The 19498-nt window shown below is 33.1% G+C and overlaps 4 pseudogenes; all 4 read right to left on the reverse strand.

Annotated features, from left to right (window-relative positions):
* Positions 1-252: 252 nt before the first annotated feature.
* On the reverse strand, positions 253-1793 carry LOC130818511 (photosystem I P700 chlorophyll a apoprotein A2-like; annotated as a pseudogene).
* A 4-nt stretch (positions 1794-1797) lies between these two features.
* LOC130818787 (photosystem I P700 chlorophyll a apoprotein A1-like) lies at positions 1798-4144 on the reverse strand (annotated as a pseudogene).
* Positions 4145-6175: 2031 nt separating this feature from the next.
* LOC130818512 (uncharacterized) lies at positions 6176-6409 on the reverse strand (annotated as a pseudogene).
* A 656-nt stretch (positions 6410-7065) lies between these two features.
* Positions 7066-19498, reverse strand: part of LOC130818513 (photosystem I P700 chlorophyll a apoprotein A2-like) — a 31548-nt pseudogene continuing 19115 nt past the window's right edge.

Genomic DNA, 19498 nt, shown 5'->3' on the forward strand with positions numbered 1-19498 from the left:
CACAACCAACTTGTCCCATATTTCTTTAGCACTTGTACATGAAGAAACTCGATTAAACTCTGTACCATTTAGTTTTTTGGAAACTCACATTGCCCTATAGTTTTTTGGAAACCCATTCCAAATCAGTTTGTGAATATTTGGACTCGGACTTTAGTACAACATTTCCTTGAGTGTCCTTTTTCATGGGTATCTTAGGTCCTTTAGTTATGATCTCCTAACGTTCCATATCTTGATCAATCACGAACATTTTCATCAAAGTTTTCCAATGAATAAGGAATTACTATTCTCATTAACAGCATTTAACCAGCCAGGCAACCATATACTTCGACCGGCATTGAATGCCGGGCCGCTTGTTGCGGATAAAAGTACGTCGAACCCATACGAAGTTTTACCATGAGCGGATTGTATCCATTAAGCAAATATAGGTTCGATCAAAATTTGTTTTTCTGGAGTACCAAAAGCAAGCATGACATCATTATGAACATAAATACCCAAAGTATGGAGACCTAAAAAGAGACTGGCCCAACTTAAATGGGATATGATAGCTTCTTTATGGTCTAACATTCTTGCCAATACATTATCTTTATTCTGTTTCGGATTGTAATCTCTAATGAAAATATAGCTCCATGAGCAAAATCTCCTGTCATAATGAACCCTGCAATGTATTGATGATACGTATATAACGCAGCTTGAGTCGTAAAGTCTTGAGCAATGAACGCATAAGCAGGTAAAGAATACATGTGTTGGGCTACCACGGAAGTTATAACACCTAAAGAGGCTAAGGCAAGTCCTAATTGAAAATGAATCGAATTGTTGATTGTATCATAAAGACCCTTATGCCCGCGTCCTAATCGTCCCCCTGGAGAAGTATGTGCTTCTAAAAGATCTCTCATACTGTGCCCAATCCCAAAGTTCGTTCTATACATATGACCAGCAACAAGAAACATAAATGCAATAGCTAAATTATGAAGAGCAATATCAGTTAGCCATAAACTTTGCGTTTGTGGATGAAATCCCCCAAGAAGGGTTAGAATGGCAGTTCCCGATCCTTGGGAGGTACCAAATAAATAATTTCTTGAATCGGGGTTTTGAGCATAAACATTTCACTAATCGGTAAAAAGTGGACCTAATCCTTGCGGATGTGGTAATACGTCTAAGAAATTATTCCATCGGACGGACTCTCCCTTGGCTCCAGGAATAGCAACATGAACTAAATGCCCTGTCCAAGCCAAGGAACTTACTATGAAGAGTCCTGACAAGTGATGGTTGAGACGGGATTCGGCATTTTTGAACCACGAAAAGCGTGGTTTCCATTTCGGTTGTAGGTGTAACCAACCCCCTAGTAAAGATATAACAGAAAGAAATAATAGAAAAAGAGCTCCAGTATAAAGATCTTCTATAGTGCGTAAACCGATTGTATGCCACCACTGATAAACACTGGAATAAGCGATATTCACTGGACGAAGAGCACCCCCCTGAGTAAAAGCTTCCACAGCTGATTGACCATAATGAGGATCCCAAATTGCATGAGCAATGGGTCTTATGTGTAAAGGGTTTTGTACCCATGACTCAAAATTTCCTTGCCACGCTACATGAAACAGATTTCTGGAAGTCCATAGAAAAATGATTGCTAATTGTCCAAAGTGAGAAGCAAAAATATTCTCATAAAGACGTTCTTTAGTAATATCATCATGACTTTCGATGTCATGTGCGGTAGCAATACCAAACCAAATACGACAAGTAGTGGGGTCCTGAGCTAAGGCTTGGCTAAAACCTTGAAATCTTAATGCAATAATGCCTTTCAAATCCACCTAGCGATTATCCTACCGTAATAATTCTTGCTAAGAAGAATACCCATGTTGTGGCAATTCCACCCTGAAGGTAATGGGTTACTCCTACAGCGCGTCCTTGTACAATGCTCAAGGCTCTAGGCTGAGTAGTAGGAGCAACTTTTAATTTATTATGAGCCCAAACGATGGATTTAATAAGTTCTTGCCAATAACCCTGACCGCTAAATAAAAACATTAAACTAAACGCCCATACAAAATGAGCACCTAGGAAAAAGAGACCATATGTAGATAATGAAGAACCATAAGATTGAATTACCTGAGATGCCTGTGCCCATAAGAAATCCCGGAGCCACCCATTAATAGTAATAGAACTTTGCGCAAAGTTTCCTCCAGTGATATGAGTTACCACCGCTTGATCACTTATACTACCCCAAACATCTGACTGCATTTTCCAGCTGAAATGGAATATTACTAAGATTTGCTTTATCTGGTATTAAACGAGAGCTACGAGCAAATAAAACGCCTTTTAGAAGAATTAGTACCGTCACATGAATTGTAAAAGCATGAATGTGGTGGACCAAAAAATTTGCAGTTCTTAACGGAATGGGTAACAAAGCTACTTTGCCACCTACCGCTACTAAATCGCTACCCCCCAAGTCAAACTGGTACTTGTTGTTGCACCCGGAGCCGTTGTACTAGGCACTAAAGCATGGGTGTTTTGTATCCATTGAGCGAAGACGGGTTGTAATTGTATAGCATTATCTGAAAACATATCTTGAGGATGCCCTAAAGGGCTCATGGTATCATTATGAATATACAAACCAAAACTGTGAAATCCTAGAAATATACATGCCTAGTTGAAATGTGATATGATTGCATCGCGATGTCTAAGAACACGATCTAATAGGTCGTTGTATCGAGTAGTTGGATCATAGTCTCTTACCATAAAAATGGCCGCATGCGCAGCAACACCAACTATAAGAAATCCACCAATCCACATGTGATGTGTAAACAATGAAAGTTGGGTACCATAGTCAGTAGCTAGATATGGATAAGGGGGCATTGAATACATATGGTGAGCTACAACAATAGTTAAAGAGCCTAACACAGCTAGGTTAAGAGATAATTGAGCATGCCATGACGTTGTTAAAATCTCATATATGCCTTTATGCCCCTGGCTTGTAAATGGACCTTTATGAGCCTCTAAAATATCTTTTAGACCATGACCAATACCCTAGTTCGTTCTATACATGTGACCCGCTATCAGGCAAAGAATTGCAATAGCTAAATGATGGTGTGCAATATCGGTCAGCTATAGACCCCTAGTTACTGGATCTAATCCTCCGTGAAAAGTAAGAAAGTCTGCATATTTTGACCAATTCAAAGTGAAAAATGGAGTTGCTCCTTCGGAAAAACTCGGATAAAGTTGAGCCAAAAGATCCAGATTAAAGATAAATTCATGAGGAAGCGGTATCTCTTTAGGATCTACCCCAGCATTTAGAAATTCATTAATTAGTAAAGATACATGGACTTGATGCCACGCCCAAGAAAGAGATCCAAGCCCTAGTAGTCCTGCTAAATGGTGATTGAACATAGATTCCACATCTTGGAACCAAGCCAATTTTGGAGCAGCTTTGTGATAATGGAACCAACCAGCAAAAAGCATTGATGCTGCAAAGACGAATGCGCCAATTGCGGTACAATAAAGTTGTAATTCACTAGTTATTCCAGATGCTCGCCAAAGCTGAAAAAACCCGGAGGTTATTTGTATTCCTCGGAAACCTCCCCCTACATCACCATACAATATTTCTTGGCCCACTATTGGCCAAACTACTTGGGCACTAGGTCCAATGTGAGTAGGATCGCTTAGCCATGCTTCATAATTCGAAAAACGAGCACCTTGGAAATACATACCCCTCTGCCAAAGAAAGATTATGAAGAGTTGACCAAAATGGGCACTGAAAATTTTTCGGGAGATCTCCTCCAAATCACTAGTATGGCTATCGAAATCGTGAGCATTAGCATGTAGGTTCCAGATCCATGTAGTAGTTTCAGGGCCCTCACTATTGCTCTTGAAAGATGACCAGGTCTGGCCCATTCTTCAAACGAAGTTTTTACGAGATCCCTATCTACAAAAATTCTTACTTTCGGTTCCGGCGAACGAATAATCATTGAGTCCTCCTCTTTCCGGACAAGACATACAAAGAGACCTGCCAACATTCAAATAATTGGTGAACCGCTGAGATATATTTCGAAATTTTTTCTTTCACTTCTATCTCCCATCTCTCTTTTTTTTTTAGTTATTTACTAGAGAAATTATGATCTGAAAGTCGATCTAGGGCAAGTGTTCGGATCTATTATGGCATAGACGCGCGACGCTCAACGGACCTTTTTTGAGATTCGAAAACCTTTTTGGTTTTTTTATTAAGGTAAAAACGATTTTTTTGTCCAATTTAGACTATTCTTATCTGAATTACAAAGATAGAGCTACTTAATGTTTTACATAGAATAATTAATTATTCTAGATAATTCATAATTCATTATTTTTTATTAATATTAATCTTTTTTGTTTTGAAATTTAGAATTCTTTTTTTATTTTATTATTTAATATATATAGTGGATATATTCAAATTGGATTTTTTTTTAAAATATCATAAAAGAAAATAGATATTTTCTTTTTTGATATTTAAAATAGTAATTTATTTGTATTTGTATGTATTTGTATTGTATTAATAGCCAATAGACGAAAATAAATAAATCGATTTTGTACTCTATATATGTATTCTTTATCCCTACGAAATACCAAACAAACTAGAACGATCCGAAAAAGAATATAATGAAATTCTTTGATTGGTTCTTCCTCGAAGAATGTTATTTGACTAATGGACCAAGATGAATTCAAACAAAGGAGAAAAAAATTTAAACAAATAAAAATAAAATTTTCTTCTTTTATTCGAAACGCCCCATGATCTTTAACCAATTATGCGCTTCAATATAATTTCCAAGAATAAGTGTTATAGCCTGTTTGCAATACTCAACGGCTTAATCGAACCAAGCCTCCACAATTTCAGAATCCCCTTGTTGAATGGCCTGTTCTCCCCGGTCGGAATAGGAATATGTGGGTCGATTCCTTCCCTTAGAACCGTACTTGAGAGTTTCCTACCTCATACGGCTCCGCAGTGAATTCTTTTGGTGTCTAAACTGAATGAGATTTATTATAGATCTATATACCACTGTTCAGGGGAACCAAAAGAGGTTAATCACATGAGTTTCAAACTTTCCTTTTGATTTAATTAACAATCATTTTCAGTTTTATCTTTTCTCCTACCTACAGAAAAAAGCATAGGTATTTACTTCTAGCCGTCGTATTTTCCGCAAGGTAACTATCTCGGTTTCATATTGAAAGTTCTATAGAATCTTTGAAAAAGACTTTACTTCATAAACATAAGTAATAAAGAAAAGACAAACTGTCTGTGGGATTTGATCCTACACTGCCGCTTAATACCTTAGTCTTAGTGAATAGACTCTATTACAGAAGTTAATTCCTAACTTTTCTCTATTTTATATGTAGACATAAGTAAGCAGTTCTTTTCTTAATGTATTGGCAAAAACCTCATTAATTGATCTTTACGGTGCTTCCTCTCTATTAATTAGATCCTTTTTTATCCTTAGACATAGAAAAAAGTATCTAGGCATGTTTTGACTTCTATCAATATGATAGTATGAAGTTTCTTTCTTTGCTACAGCTCAAAGAAATCATCGTTTCGACGATGCATTTGTAGCGAGCCTTGTTTTTGTATTTACTAGAAGATTTTGTTTTTGTCTTCCCTTTTCTTTCTATAGAGGAGATATCCACACGTAATGATACATCACTGCCATATTATTAAAAGCTTGTGGTAAGAATGGGTTTCGTTCAAGTACCCTAAAATAATATTCTAAAGCTTTCGTATGTTCTCCATTACTTGTGTGAATAAGGCCTATATTATAGAGTATAAAACTTCGATCGTAGGGATCGATTTCTAGTCGCATAGCTTCGTAATAATTCTGTAAAGCTTCCGCATAATTTCATTCGGATTGAGCTGACATCCGTTACGGTCGTTATTCGATTCAAATCAAAGAATCTCCGTTCCAGAACCGTACATGAGATTTTCACCTCATATGGCTCCTCCCTTAATATACATAATGAAAATAAAAAATACATGCAATAATCAAAAAAGGTTAAAAATTCTCATTATGAACTCAGCGGGGCTAGTGTTTTTACAAAAATCTCTAGCCAACCTTCTTGCGCAAGAGCTTTTACTAGAATCGCGTGTCGTCGTACTAAGTAGAAAGGATAACTCCAACAATTCCTTTGTCCTCAACGCCTGCTAATTTCCGGGAAATAGTCATTTCAACAGTCTTCGATGGTTCTATGGGTATCCAAAGTACAACGAGATGGATGTTTGTTGTCCCAACCATTCTTGTTAGTCCCAATCCAGATAAGATACGAAAAGAAAGGGAGTAGGTAAGTAATTTTTAACAAAGCTTTCGTGTTGTTGATTGCTAAGTGTAGTGTTTCTTCCCCTATGCCGCCTATTGGTACTATATTACTAGGAAGTAGGATTGACCTGTAATACAAAACACAAAGGTTACGCCTTTCGCTCAATACTAAAATCGATAACTGAAACATAGTATCTGAGGTTGCATCAATCGGGGATACACGTCAGAAGGGATTGTTCTATTTCGAAAATTCGCCTTCAACAAACATAGGTTTATTTTATTTCAATAATATGGAAATAAGAATTTTTGTTCTTTCTATCTCTGTAATAAGTAAATGCCTCTTTTTCTCCTGAAGTTGTCGAAATTATTCGTAATAAGATATTGGCCACAATTGAAAAAGTCTTATCAATAAAATTTCCATTTATCCTCGATCTAGGCATAGGTATCAATCCATTCTAAAATTCTTCTCGTACCCCCTTATAGGAAAATGATTACACAAACAAAGGGTTTGTACAGTACAAAATAACATAAAGAAGGTTTCATTTCCGAAAATTTCAATAAAGATATATATTTTCTACTACGACTTATACAACTATTTCTTATTTATTGGATTCGTTCACAAGAAAAGACTTGCGAGAAAAACAATTTTTAGAAAAAATTGTCTATTACTATATCGTTATACTATTAACTATTAGTTTATAGTATTGGTGGGTTGGTCGTAGTCGTACCTAGCCAAACCAAAATCGAATAGTAGAGAATAGTAGATATAGTAATAGAAATATGAACATAGGCAAGGCTAGCAATTTCTTTCAGTTTCTGAGTCATAATCAGTGTGTAGGAGAGATGGACGAGTGGTTGAAGGTGTAGCATTAGAACGGCTATGTAGGCTTTTGTTTACCGAGGGTTCGAATCCCTCTCTTTCCATATTTTCACCTAAAACCTAATTAAATTTGCCAACATTCCTAACTGTAACAAAAAAAAACAACAAGAAATACTCTTATTAGAAGATAAGAGTTAGATCCTTCCTTCTATTTCTATTTTTTATATATTTCTTCGATTTCGAATTGCTGTGGTACGTAAAATACTGTCAAGAATGGACTATGATACATCAATAAGAAAGTACACGATGGGATAGAATATATGATTGGGAGAAATATGTATGAAACCTCCGACTTTAAACCTTAAGTCATTTTACTTTGTCGGAAGAAAGGAGCCAAATTGTCCAAACCCCTTGCTTCGGATTTTTTTAGGGCTAGGTCTGACGAGATTAATATTCTACCACTAGTAATTCATTTATTTTCAAACCCACCCACTTATTATCTATTATTTGATTGACTAATCCTTTATACGGGAATGGTTGAAGAGTCAAATGTTTGGGCAATTCCTCCCGGGGGGATGAATTAAGAAAATTTTGAATTAGAACTCTGGATTTTTCTTCATCCTTGGACTTAATAGTATCTTGAGTTTTGCAACGATAACTTGGTATATCTACTATACGGCCATTAACTAAAATATGTCTATGGTTAACTAATTGGCGGGCTGAAGGAATAGTTGGAGTCATACCCAATCGAACAAGTATGTTATCTAAACGCATTTCAAGTAATTGTAGTAAAACATGACTTGTTGACCCTTTGGCTTTTCTGGCGATACAGATATATTTAAGTACGTGTCTTTCTGTAATACCATAATGAAAATGCAATTTTTGTTTTTCTACTTTATGCGCGAAAGTGCCAAAATAGCTTAAAAACCCATAAAATCGCAACTTAGCACGTAATTTCAAGCATATGACTATGATTTTAAATTCTAACCACTTCAACACAATAATATTTACAAAATAGTGTTGTGTGCCAAGTTTGGTGCAAAACAAACCAAGTCTGAGCAACTTTATGCGCGAAAGTGGATAAAAAGCTTAAAAACCCATTAAATTGCAACATAGCACGTAATTTCTAGCATATGACTATGATATTCAATTCTAACCACTTCAAAACAATAATATATACCAAATAGTATTGTGTCCCAAGTTTCGTGCAAAACAAAACCAAGTTTGAGATACTTTATGCGCGAAAGTGCCAAAAAAGCATAAAAACCTAAAAAATCGCAACTTAACACGTAATTTCTAGCATATGACTATTATTTTAAATTCTAACCACTTCAACACAATAATATATACCAAATAGTGTTGTGTGCCAAGTTTCGTGCAAAACAAACCAAGTTTGAGCTACATTATGCGCGAAAGTCCCAAAAAAGCATAAAAACCCATAAAATCGTAACTTAACAAGTAATTTCTATCATATGACTATTATTTTCAATTCTAACACTTCAACACAAAAATATATACCAAATAATGTTGTGTGCCAAGTTTCGTGGAAAACTAACCAAGTTTGAACTACTTTATGCTCGAAAATGCCAAAAAATCATAAAAACCAATAAAGTCGCAAATTAAGAAGTAATTTCTAGCATATGACTATTTTTATCAATTTTAACCACTTCAACACAATAATATATACCAAATAGTATTGTGTGCCATGTTTCGTGCAAAACAAACCAAGTTTGACCAACTTTAAGTGCGAAAGTGCCAAAAAAGCTTAAAAACCCATAAAATCGCAACTTAGCACGTAATTTCAAGCATATGACTATGATTTTCAATTCTAACCACTTCAACACAATAATATATACCAAATCGTGTTGTGTGCCAAGTTTCGTGCAAAACAAACCAAGTTTGAGGTACTTTATGCGCGAAAGTGCCATAAAAGCATAAAAACCCATCAAATCGAAACTTAGCATGTAATTTCTAGCATATGACTATGATTTTCAATTCTAACAATTTCAACGCAATAATATATACCAAATAGTGTTGTCTGCCAAGTTTCGTGTGAAACAAACCAACTTTGATCTACTGTCTGCATGCAAGTGCAAAAAAAGCTTAAAAACCCAAAAAATCACAACTTAACACGTAATTTCAAACATATGACTATGATTTTAAATGCAAAACACTTAAACACAATAATATATACAAAATAGTGTTGTGTTCCAAGCTTCGTGCAAAACAAACCAAGTTTGTGCGACTTTATGCTCGAAAGTTCCAAAAAAGCTTAAAAACCCACGAAATCGCAACTTAGCACAAAATTACTAGCATATAACTATGATTTTAAATTCTAACCAATTCAGCACAATAATATATGCCAAACACTGTTGTGTGCCAAGTTTCGTGCAAAACAAACCAAGTTTGAGATGCTTTACGCACGAAAGTGCCAAAAAAGCATAAAAACTCATAAAATCGCAACTTAACAAGTAATTTCTATCATATGACTATTATTTTCAATTCTAACACTTTAACACACTAAAATATACCAAATAATGTTGTATGCCAAGTTTCGTGGAAAACATACCAAGTTTGAACTACTTTATGCTCTAAAGTGCCAAAAAAGCTTAAAAACCCATAAAGTCGTAACTTAGCACATAATTTCAAGCATATGACTATGATATTCAATTCTAACCACTTCAAAACAATAATATATTCCAAATAGTGTTGTGTGCCAAGTTTCTTGCAAAACAAAACCAAGTTTGAGATTCTTTATGCGCGAAAGTGCCAAAAAAGATTAAAAGCCCATAAAAACGCAACTTAACACGTAATTTCTAACGCATGTCTATTATTTGCAATTCTAACCATTTAAACACAATAATATATACCAAATAGTGTTGTGTGCCAAGTTTTGTGTAAAACAAACCAAGTTTGAGCTACGTTATGCGTTAAAGTCCCAAAAAAGCATAAAAACCCATAAAATCGAAACTTAACAATTAATTTCTAGCATATGACTATTATTTTAATTCTAACACTTCAACACAATAATATATAGCAAATAATGTTGTGTGCCAAGTTTCGTGGAAAACTTAACAAATTGAAATACTTTATGCTCGAAAGTGCAAAAGAAGCTTAAAAACCCATAATGTCGCAACTAAACACGTAATTTCCAGTATATGACTATTTTTTCAACTCTAACCACTTCAATAAAATAATATATACTAAATAGTATTGTGTGCCAAGTTTCGTGCAAAACAAACCAAGTTTGAGCATCTTTATGCGCGAAAGTGCCAAAAAAGCTTAAAAACCCATAAAATCGAAACTTAACACGTAATTTCTAGCATATGACTATGATTTTCAATTTTAAAAATCTCAACACAATAATATGTACCAAGTAGTGTTGTCTGCCTAGTTTCGTGCAAAACAAACCAAGTTTGATCTACTTATGCGCGAAAGTGCAAAAAAAGCTTAAAAACCCATAAAATCACAACTTAGCACGTGATTTCAAGCATATGACTATGATTTTCAATTCTAACCACTCAAACACAATATTATATCCAAAATAGTGTTGTGTTCCAAGTTTCGTGCAAAATAAACCAAATTTGAGATACTTTATGCTCGAAAGTTCCAAAAAAGCTTAAAAACCCATGAAATCGCAACTTAGCACATAATTTCTAGCATATAACTATGATTTTCAATTATAACCACTTCAACACAATAATATATACCAAATAGTGTTGTGTGCCAAGTTTCGTGCAAAACAAACCAGTTTGAGCTACTTTATGCACGAAATTGCCAAAAAAGCATAAAAACCCATAAAATCGCGAATTAACAAGTAATTGCTAGCTTATGACTATTATTTTCAATTCAAACACTTCAACATAATAATATATACCAAATAATGTTGTGTGCCAAATTTAGAGGAAAAAAAAACCAAGTTTGAACTACTTTATGCTCGAAAGTGCCAAAAAAGTTTAAAAACCCATAAAGTTGTAACTTAACACGTAATTTATAGTATATGACTATATTATTCAATTCTAACCACTTCAACACAATAATATATACCAAATAGTATCGTGTGCCAAGTTTCGTGCAAAACAAACCAAGTTTGAGCAACTTTATGCGCTAAAGTGCCAAAAAAGCTTAAAAACCCATAAAATCGAAACTTAGGATGTAATTTCAAGCATAGGACTATGATTTTCAACACTGACCAAATAAACACAATAATATATACAAATTAGTGTTATGTTCCAAGTTTCGTGCAAAACAAACCAAGTTTGAGCTACTTTATGCGCTAAAGTGCCAAAAAAGCTTAAACATCCATGAAATCGAAACTTAGCACGTAATTTCAAGCATAGGACTATGATTTTCAACACTGACCAAATAAACACAATAATATATACAAAATAGTGTTATGTTCCAAGTTTCGTGCAAAACAAACCAAGTTTGAGCTACTTTATGCTCGAAAGTTCCAAAAAAGCTTAAACATCCATGAAATCGAGCTACTTTATGCTCGAAAGTTCCAAAAAAGCTTAAACATCCATGAAATCGCAACTTAACACATAATTTCTAGCATATACCTATTATTTTCATTTCTAACCACTTCAGCACAATAATATATACCAAATAACTGTTGTGTGCTAAATTTCGTGCAACACAAACCAAGTTTGAGATAGTTTGTGCACGAAAGTGCCAGAAAAGTTTAAAAACCCAAAAAATCGCAACATAACAAGTAATTTCTAGCATATAACTATTATATTCAATTCTAACACTTCAACACAATAACATATACCAAATAATGTTGTGTGCCAAGTTTCGTGGAAAACAAACCATGTTTGAACTTATTTATGCTCGAAAGTGCCAAAAAAGCTTAAAAACCCTTAAAGTCGTAACTTAACACGTAATTTTTAGTATATGACTAGTTTTTTTCAATTCTAACCACTTCAACACAATAGTATATACGAAATAGTATTGTGTGCCAAATTTCGTGCAAAACAAACCAAGTTTGAGCAACTTTATGCGCGAAAGTGCCAAAAAAGCTTTAAAACCCATAAAATTGCAACTTAGCACATAATTTCAAGCATATGACAATGATTTTAAATTCTAACCACTTCAACACAATAATATATACGAAATAGGGTTGTGTGCCAAGTTTTGTGCAAAAAAAAAAACCAAGTTTGAACTACTTTATGCACGAAAGAGCCAGAAAAGCATAAAAACCCATAAAATCGCAACCAAGTAATTTCTAGCATATGACTATTATTTTGAATTATAAAAGTTCAATACACTAAAATATACCAAATAATGTTGTGTGCCAAGATTCGTAGAAAACAAACCAAGTTTGAACTACTTTATGCTCGTAAGTGCCAAAAAAACGTAAAAACCTATAGAGTCGAAACTTAACACGTATTTTTTACTATATGACTATTTTTTTCAATTCTAACCACTTCAACACAATAATATATATCAAATAGAATTGTGTGCCACGTTTCGTGCAAAACAAACCAAGTTTGAACTACTTTATGCGCGAAAGTGCAATAAAAGTTTAAAAACCCATAAAATTGCAACTTAGCAAGTAATTTCAAGCATATGGCTATGATTTTCAATTCTAAACACTTCAACACAATAATATATACCAAATAGTATTGTGTGTCGAAAAACCAAGTTTGAGCTACTTCATGCGCAAAAGTGCCAAAAAAGATCAAAAACCCATAAAATCGTAACTTAACAAATAATATTGTGCTCCAAGTTTCGTGGAAAACATACCAAGTTTGAACTACTTTATGCTCGAAAGTGCCCAAAAAGCATAAAAACCCATAAAATCGCAACTTAGCATGTTAATTCAAGCATATGACTATGATTTTCAATTCTAACCACTTCAACACAATAATATATACCAAATAGTGTTTTGTGCCAAAAAACCAAGTTTGCTACTTCATGCGCAAAAGTGCCAAAAAAGCTTTAAAAAGATTGAAATCGTGACTTTACACGTAATTTCTGGTATATGACTTTTATTTTAAATTCTAACCACTTCAACACAATAATATATAACAAAAAGTGTCGTGTGCCAAGTTTCGTGCAAAACAAACCAAGTTTGAGCTACTTTATGTACGAAAGTGCCCAAAAAGCTTAAAAACCAATAAAATCTTAACTTAACACATAATTTCTAGTATATGACTATGATTTTAAATTCTAACCACTTCAACACAATAATATATACCAAATAGTATTTTTGTGTCGTGTTTCGTGCAAAACAAACCCAGTTTGAGCTACTTTGTGCACGAAAGTGCCAAAAAAGCTTAAAAACCCATAAAGTCGTAACTTAACACGTAATTTCTAGTATATGACTATTTTTTTCAATTATAACTACTTTAACACAATAATATATACCAAATAGTATTGTTTGCCATGTTTCGTGCAAAAAAAAAACAAGTTTGAGCAACTTTGTGCGCCAAAGTGCCAAAAAAGCTGAAAAACCCATAAAATCGCAACTTAGCACGTAATTTCAAGCATATGAGTATGATTTTCAATTCTAACCACTTCAACACAATAATATATACCAAATAGTATTGTGTGTCGTGTTTCATGCAAAACAAACCCAGTTTGAGCTACTTTATGCGCGAAAGTGTCAAAAAAGCTTAAAATCCCATAAAGTCGTATCTTAACACTTAATTTCTAGTATATACCAAATAGTATTGTGTGCCAAGTTTCGTGCATAAAAAAACAAGTTTGAGCAACTTTATGTGCGAAAGTGCCAAAAAAGCTTAAAAACCCATAAAATCGCAACTTAGCACAAAATTTCAAGCATATGACTATGATTTTCAATTCTAACCACTTCAACACAATATTATATACCAAATAGTGTTTTGTGCCGAGTTTCGTGCAAAACAAACCAAGATTTAGCTATTTTATGCGCGAAAGTGCCAAAAAAAGATTAAAGACCAACATAAGCGAAACTTAGCACGTAAATTCAAGTAGATGACTATGATTTTCAATTATAACTACTTCAACACAATAATATATACCAAACAGCGTAGTGTTCGAAGTTTCGAGCAAAACAAACCAAGTTTGACCTATTTTCTATACGAAAGTGCAAAAAAAGCTTAAAAACCCATAAGATCAAAACTTTGCACGTAATTTCAAGCATATTACTATAATTTTAAACTCTAACCACTTCAACACAATTTTAAACCCAAATAGTTTTGTGTGCCAAGTTTCGTGCAAATCAAACAAAGTTTGAGCTACTTTATGCGCGAAAGTGCCAAAAAATCTTTAAAACCCACAAAATCGCAACTTAACACGTAAATTCTAGCATATGACTATTATTTTTAATTCTAACCACTTCAACACAATAATAAATATTAGATAGTGTTGTGAGCCAAGTTTCGTGCAAAAGAAACCAAGTTTGAGCTACTTTATGTGCAAAAGTGCAAAAAAATCTTAAAAACCCATAAAATCACAACTTAGCACACAATGTCAAGCATATGACTATTATTTTTAATTCTAACCACTTCAACGCAATAATGTATACCAAATATGGTTGTGTACCAAGTTTCGCGCAAAACTAAACAAGTTTGAACTTATTCATCCTCGAAAGTGCCAAAAAAGTATAAAAACCCATAAAATCGCAACTTAACACATCATTTCTAGCATATGACTATTATTTTAAATTTTAAGCACTTAAACACAATAATATATACCAAATAATGTTATGTGCCAAGTTTCGTGAAAAAAAAACCAAGTTTAAGCTACTTTATGTGTGAAAGTGCCAAAAAAGCATAAAAACCCATAAAATCTTAACTTAACACATAATTTCTTGTATATGACTATGATTTTCAATTCTAAGCACTTCAGCACAATAATATATACCAAATAGTATTGTTTGTCGTGTTTCGTGCAAAACAAACCCAGTTTGAGCTACTTTATGTGCGAAAGTGCCAAAAAAGCTTACAAACCCATAAAGTCGTAACTTAACATGTAATTTCTAGTATATGACCATTTTTTTAAATTCTAATCACTTTAACACAATCATATATACCAAATAGTATTGTGTACCAAGTTTCGTGAAAAAAAAAAAAACAAGTTTGAGCAACTTTATGCGCGAAAGTGCCACAAAAGCACCTATAAAATCGCAACTTAGCACGTAATTTCAAGCATATGAATATGATTTTCAATCCTAACTACTTCAACACAATAATATATATCAAATAGTGTTTTGTGCCAAGTTTCGTGCAAAAAATACCAAGTTTGAGCTATTTTATGCGCGAAAGTGCCAAAAAAGATTAAAAACCAAGAAAAGCGAAACTTAGCACGTAATTTCAAGCAGATGACTATGATTTTCATTTATAACCACTTCAACACAATAATATATACCAAATGGTGTAGTGTTCGAAGTTTCGAGAAAAAAAAACCAAGTATGACTTACTTTATACACGAAAGTGCCAAAAAAGCTTAAAAACCCATAAAATAAAATAGTGTTGTTCGGCAAGTTTTCGTGCAAAACAAACCAAGTTTGATTTACTTTATGCGCGAAAGTGCAAAAAAAAGTTAAAAAAACCATAAAATCACAACTTAGCACTTAATTTCAAGCATATGACTATGATTTTCAATTCTAACAACTTCAACACAATAATATATACCAAATAGTGTTGTGTGCTAAATTTCGTGCAAAACAAACAAAGTTTGAGCTACTTTATGCGCGAAAGTGCTAAAAAATTTTAAAAACCCACAAAATCGCAACTTAACATGTAAATTCTAGCATATGACTATTATTTATAATTCTAACCACTAGAACACAATAATAAATACTAGATAGTGCTGTGTATCAAGTTTCGTACAAAACAAACCAAGTTTGAGCTACTTTATGTGCGAAAGTGCAAAAAGATCTTAAAAACCCATAAAATCACAACTTAGCACACAATGTCAAGCATATGACTATTATTTTTAATTCTAACCACTTCAACGCAATAATATATACCAAATATGGTTGTGTACGAAGTTTCGTGCAAAACTAACAAAGTTTGAACTTATTCATGCTCGAAAGTGCCAAAAAAGTAAAAAAACCCATAAAATTGCAACTTAACACTTCATTTCTACATATGACTATTATTTTAAATTTTAAGCACTTAAACACAATAATATATACCAATTAGTGTTATGTGCCTAGTTTCATGAAAAAAAACCAAGTTTGAGCTACTTTATGTGTGAAAGTGGCAAAAAAGCATAAAAACCCATAAAATCTTAACTTAACACATAATTTCTAGTATATGACTATGATTTTCAATTCTAACCACTTCAACACAATAATATATAGCAAATAGTATTGTGTGTCGTGTTTCGTGCAAAACAAACCCAGTTTGAACTACTTTATGCGCGAAAGTGCCAAAAAAGCTTACAAACCCATAAAGTCGTAACTTAACACGTAAGTTCTAGTATATGACTATTTTTTTCAATTCTAACCACTTTAACACAATTATATATACCAAATAGTATTGTGTGCCAAGTTTCCTGCAAAAAAAGTCAAGTTTGAGCAACTTTATGCGCGAAAGTGCCAAAAAAGCACCCATAAAATCGCAACTTAGCACGTAATTTCAAGCATATGAATATGAATTTCAATCCTAACTACTTCAACACAATAATATATATCAAATAGTGTTTTGTGCCATGTTTCGTGCAAAACAAACCAAGTTTGAGCTATTTTATGCGCGAAAGTGCCAAAAAAGATTAAAAACCAAGAAAAGCGAAACTTAGCGCGTAATTTCAAGCAGATGACTATGATTTTCATTTAGAAGCACTTCAACACAATAATATATACCAAATTGTGTAGTGTTCGAAGTTTTGAGCAAAACAAACCAAGTTTGACCTACTTTATACACGAAAGTGCCAAAAAAGCTTAAAAACCCATAAAATCAAAACTTAGCAAGTAATTTCAAGCATATGACTATAATTTTAAACTCTAACCACTTGAACACAATTACATATACTAAATAGTGTTGTGTGCCAAATTTCGTGCAAAACCAATCCTGTTTGATGTACTTTACGCTCGAAAGTGCAAAGAAAGCTAAAAAATTCATAAAATTGCAACTTAGCACGTATCTTGCAAAACAAACAAAGTTTGAGCTACTTTATGTGCGAAAGTGCCAAAAAAGCTTTAAATCCCATAAAATCGAAACTTAGCACGTAATTTCAAGCAGATGACTATGATTTTCATTTATAACCACTTCAACACAATAATATATACCAAATGGTGTAGTGTTCGAAGTTTCGAGCAAAACAAACCAAGTATGACTTACTTTATACACGAAAGTGCCAAAAAAGCTTAAAAACCCATAAAATAAAATAGTGTTATTCGGCAAGTTTTCGTGCAAAACAAACCAAGTTTGATCTACTTTATGCGCGAAAGTGCAAAAAAAGTTAAAAAAACCATAAAATCACAACTTAGCACGTAATTTCAAGCATATGACTATGATTTTCAATTCTAACAACTTCAACACAATAATATATACCAAATAGTGTTGTGTGCCAAGTTTCGTGCAAAACAAACAAAGTTTGAGCTACTTTATGCGCGAAAGTGCCAAAAAATTTTAAAAACCCACAAAATCGCAACTTAACATGTAAATTCTAGCATATGACTATTATTTATAATTCTAACCACTTGAACACAATAATAAATACTAGATAGTGCTGTGTATCAAGTTTCGTACAAAACAAACCAAGTTTGAGCTACTTTATGTGCGAAAGTGCAAAAAGATCTTAAAAACCCATAAAATCACAACTTAGCACACAATGTCAAGCATATGACTATTATTTTTAATTCTAACCACTTCAACGCAATAATATATATCAAATATGGTTGTGTACGAAGTTTCGTGCAAAACTAACAAAGTTTGAACTTATTCATGCTCGAAAGTGCCAAAAAAGTAAAAAAAACCCATAAAATTGCAACATAACACTTCATTTCTACATATGACTATTATTTTAAATTTTAAGCACTTAAACACAATAATATATACCAATTAGTGTTATGTGCCAAGTTTCGTGAAAAAAAACCAAGTTTGAGCTACTTTATGTGTGAAAGTGGCAAAAAAGCATAAAACCCCATAAAATCTTAACTTAACACATAATTTCTAGTATATGACTATGATTTTCAATTCTAACCACTTTAACACAATAATATATAGCAAATAGTATTGTGTGTCGTGTTTCGTGCAAAACAAACCCAGTTTGAGCTACTTTATGCGCGAAAGTGCCAAAAAAGCTTGCAAACCCATAAAGTCGTAACTTAACACGTAATTTCTAGTATATGACTATTTTTTTCAATTCTAACCACTTTAACACAATAATATATACCAAATAGTATTGTGTGCCAAGTTTCGTGCAAAAAAATCAAGTTTGAGCAACTTTATGCGCGAAAGTGCCAAAAAAGCACCCATAAAATCGCAACTTAGCACGTAATTTCAAGCATATGAATATGATTTTCAATCTTAACAACTTCAACACAATAATATATATCAAATAGTGTTTTGTGCCAAGTTTCGTGCAAAACAAACCAAGTTTGAGCTATTTTATGCGCGAAAGTGCCAAAAAAGATTAAAAACCAAGAAAAGCGAAACTTAGCACGTAATTTCAAGCAGATGACTATGATTTTCATTTATAACCACTTCAACACAATAATATATACCAAATGGTGTAGTGTTCGAAGTTTCGAGCTAAACAAACCAAGTTTGACTTACTTTATACACGAAAGTGCCAAAAAAGCTTAAAAACCCATAAAATAAAATAGTGTTGTTTGCCAAGTTTTCGTGCAAAACAAACCAAGTTTGATCTACTTTATGCGCGAAAGTGCAAAAAAAGTTAAAAAAACCATAAAATCACAACTTAGCACGTAATTTCAAGCATATGACTATGATTTTCAATTCTAACAACTTCAACACAATAATATATACCAAATAGTTTTGTGTGCCAAGTATCGTGCAAAACAAACAAAGTTTGAGCTACTTTATGCGCGAAAGTGCCAAAAAATCTTAAAAACCCACAAAATCGCAACTTAACATGTAAGATCTAGCATATGACTATTATTTATAATTCTAACCACTTGAACACAATAATAAATACTAGATAGTGCTGTGTATCAAGTTTCGTACAAAACAAACCAAGTTTGAGCTACTTTATGTGCGAAAGTGCAAAAAGATCTTAAAAACCCATAAAATCACAACTTAGCACACAATGTCAAGCATATGACTATTATTTTTAATTCTAACCACTTCAACGCAATAATATATACCAAATATGGTTGTGTACGAAGTTTCGTGCAAAACTAACAAAGTTTGAACTTATTCATGCTCGAAAGTGCCAAAAAAGTAAAAAAACCCATAAAATTGCAACATAACACTTCATTTCTACATATGACTATTATTTTAAATTTTAA

This window comes from Amaranthus tricolor, chromosome 7, assembly GCF_026212465.1.
Source record: "Amaranthus tricolor cultivar Red isolate AtriRed21 chromosome 7, ASM2621246v1, whole genome shotgun sequence".
In the NCBI taxonomy this organism is placed as follows: Eukaryota; Viridiplantae; Streptophyta; class Magnoliopsida; order Caryophyllales; family Amaranthaceae; genus Amaranthus; species Amaranthus tricolor.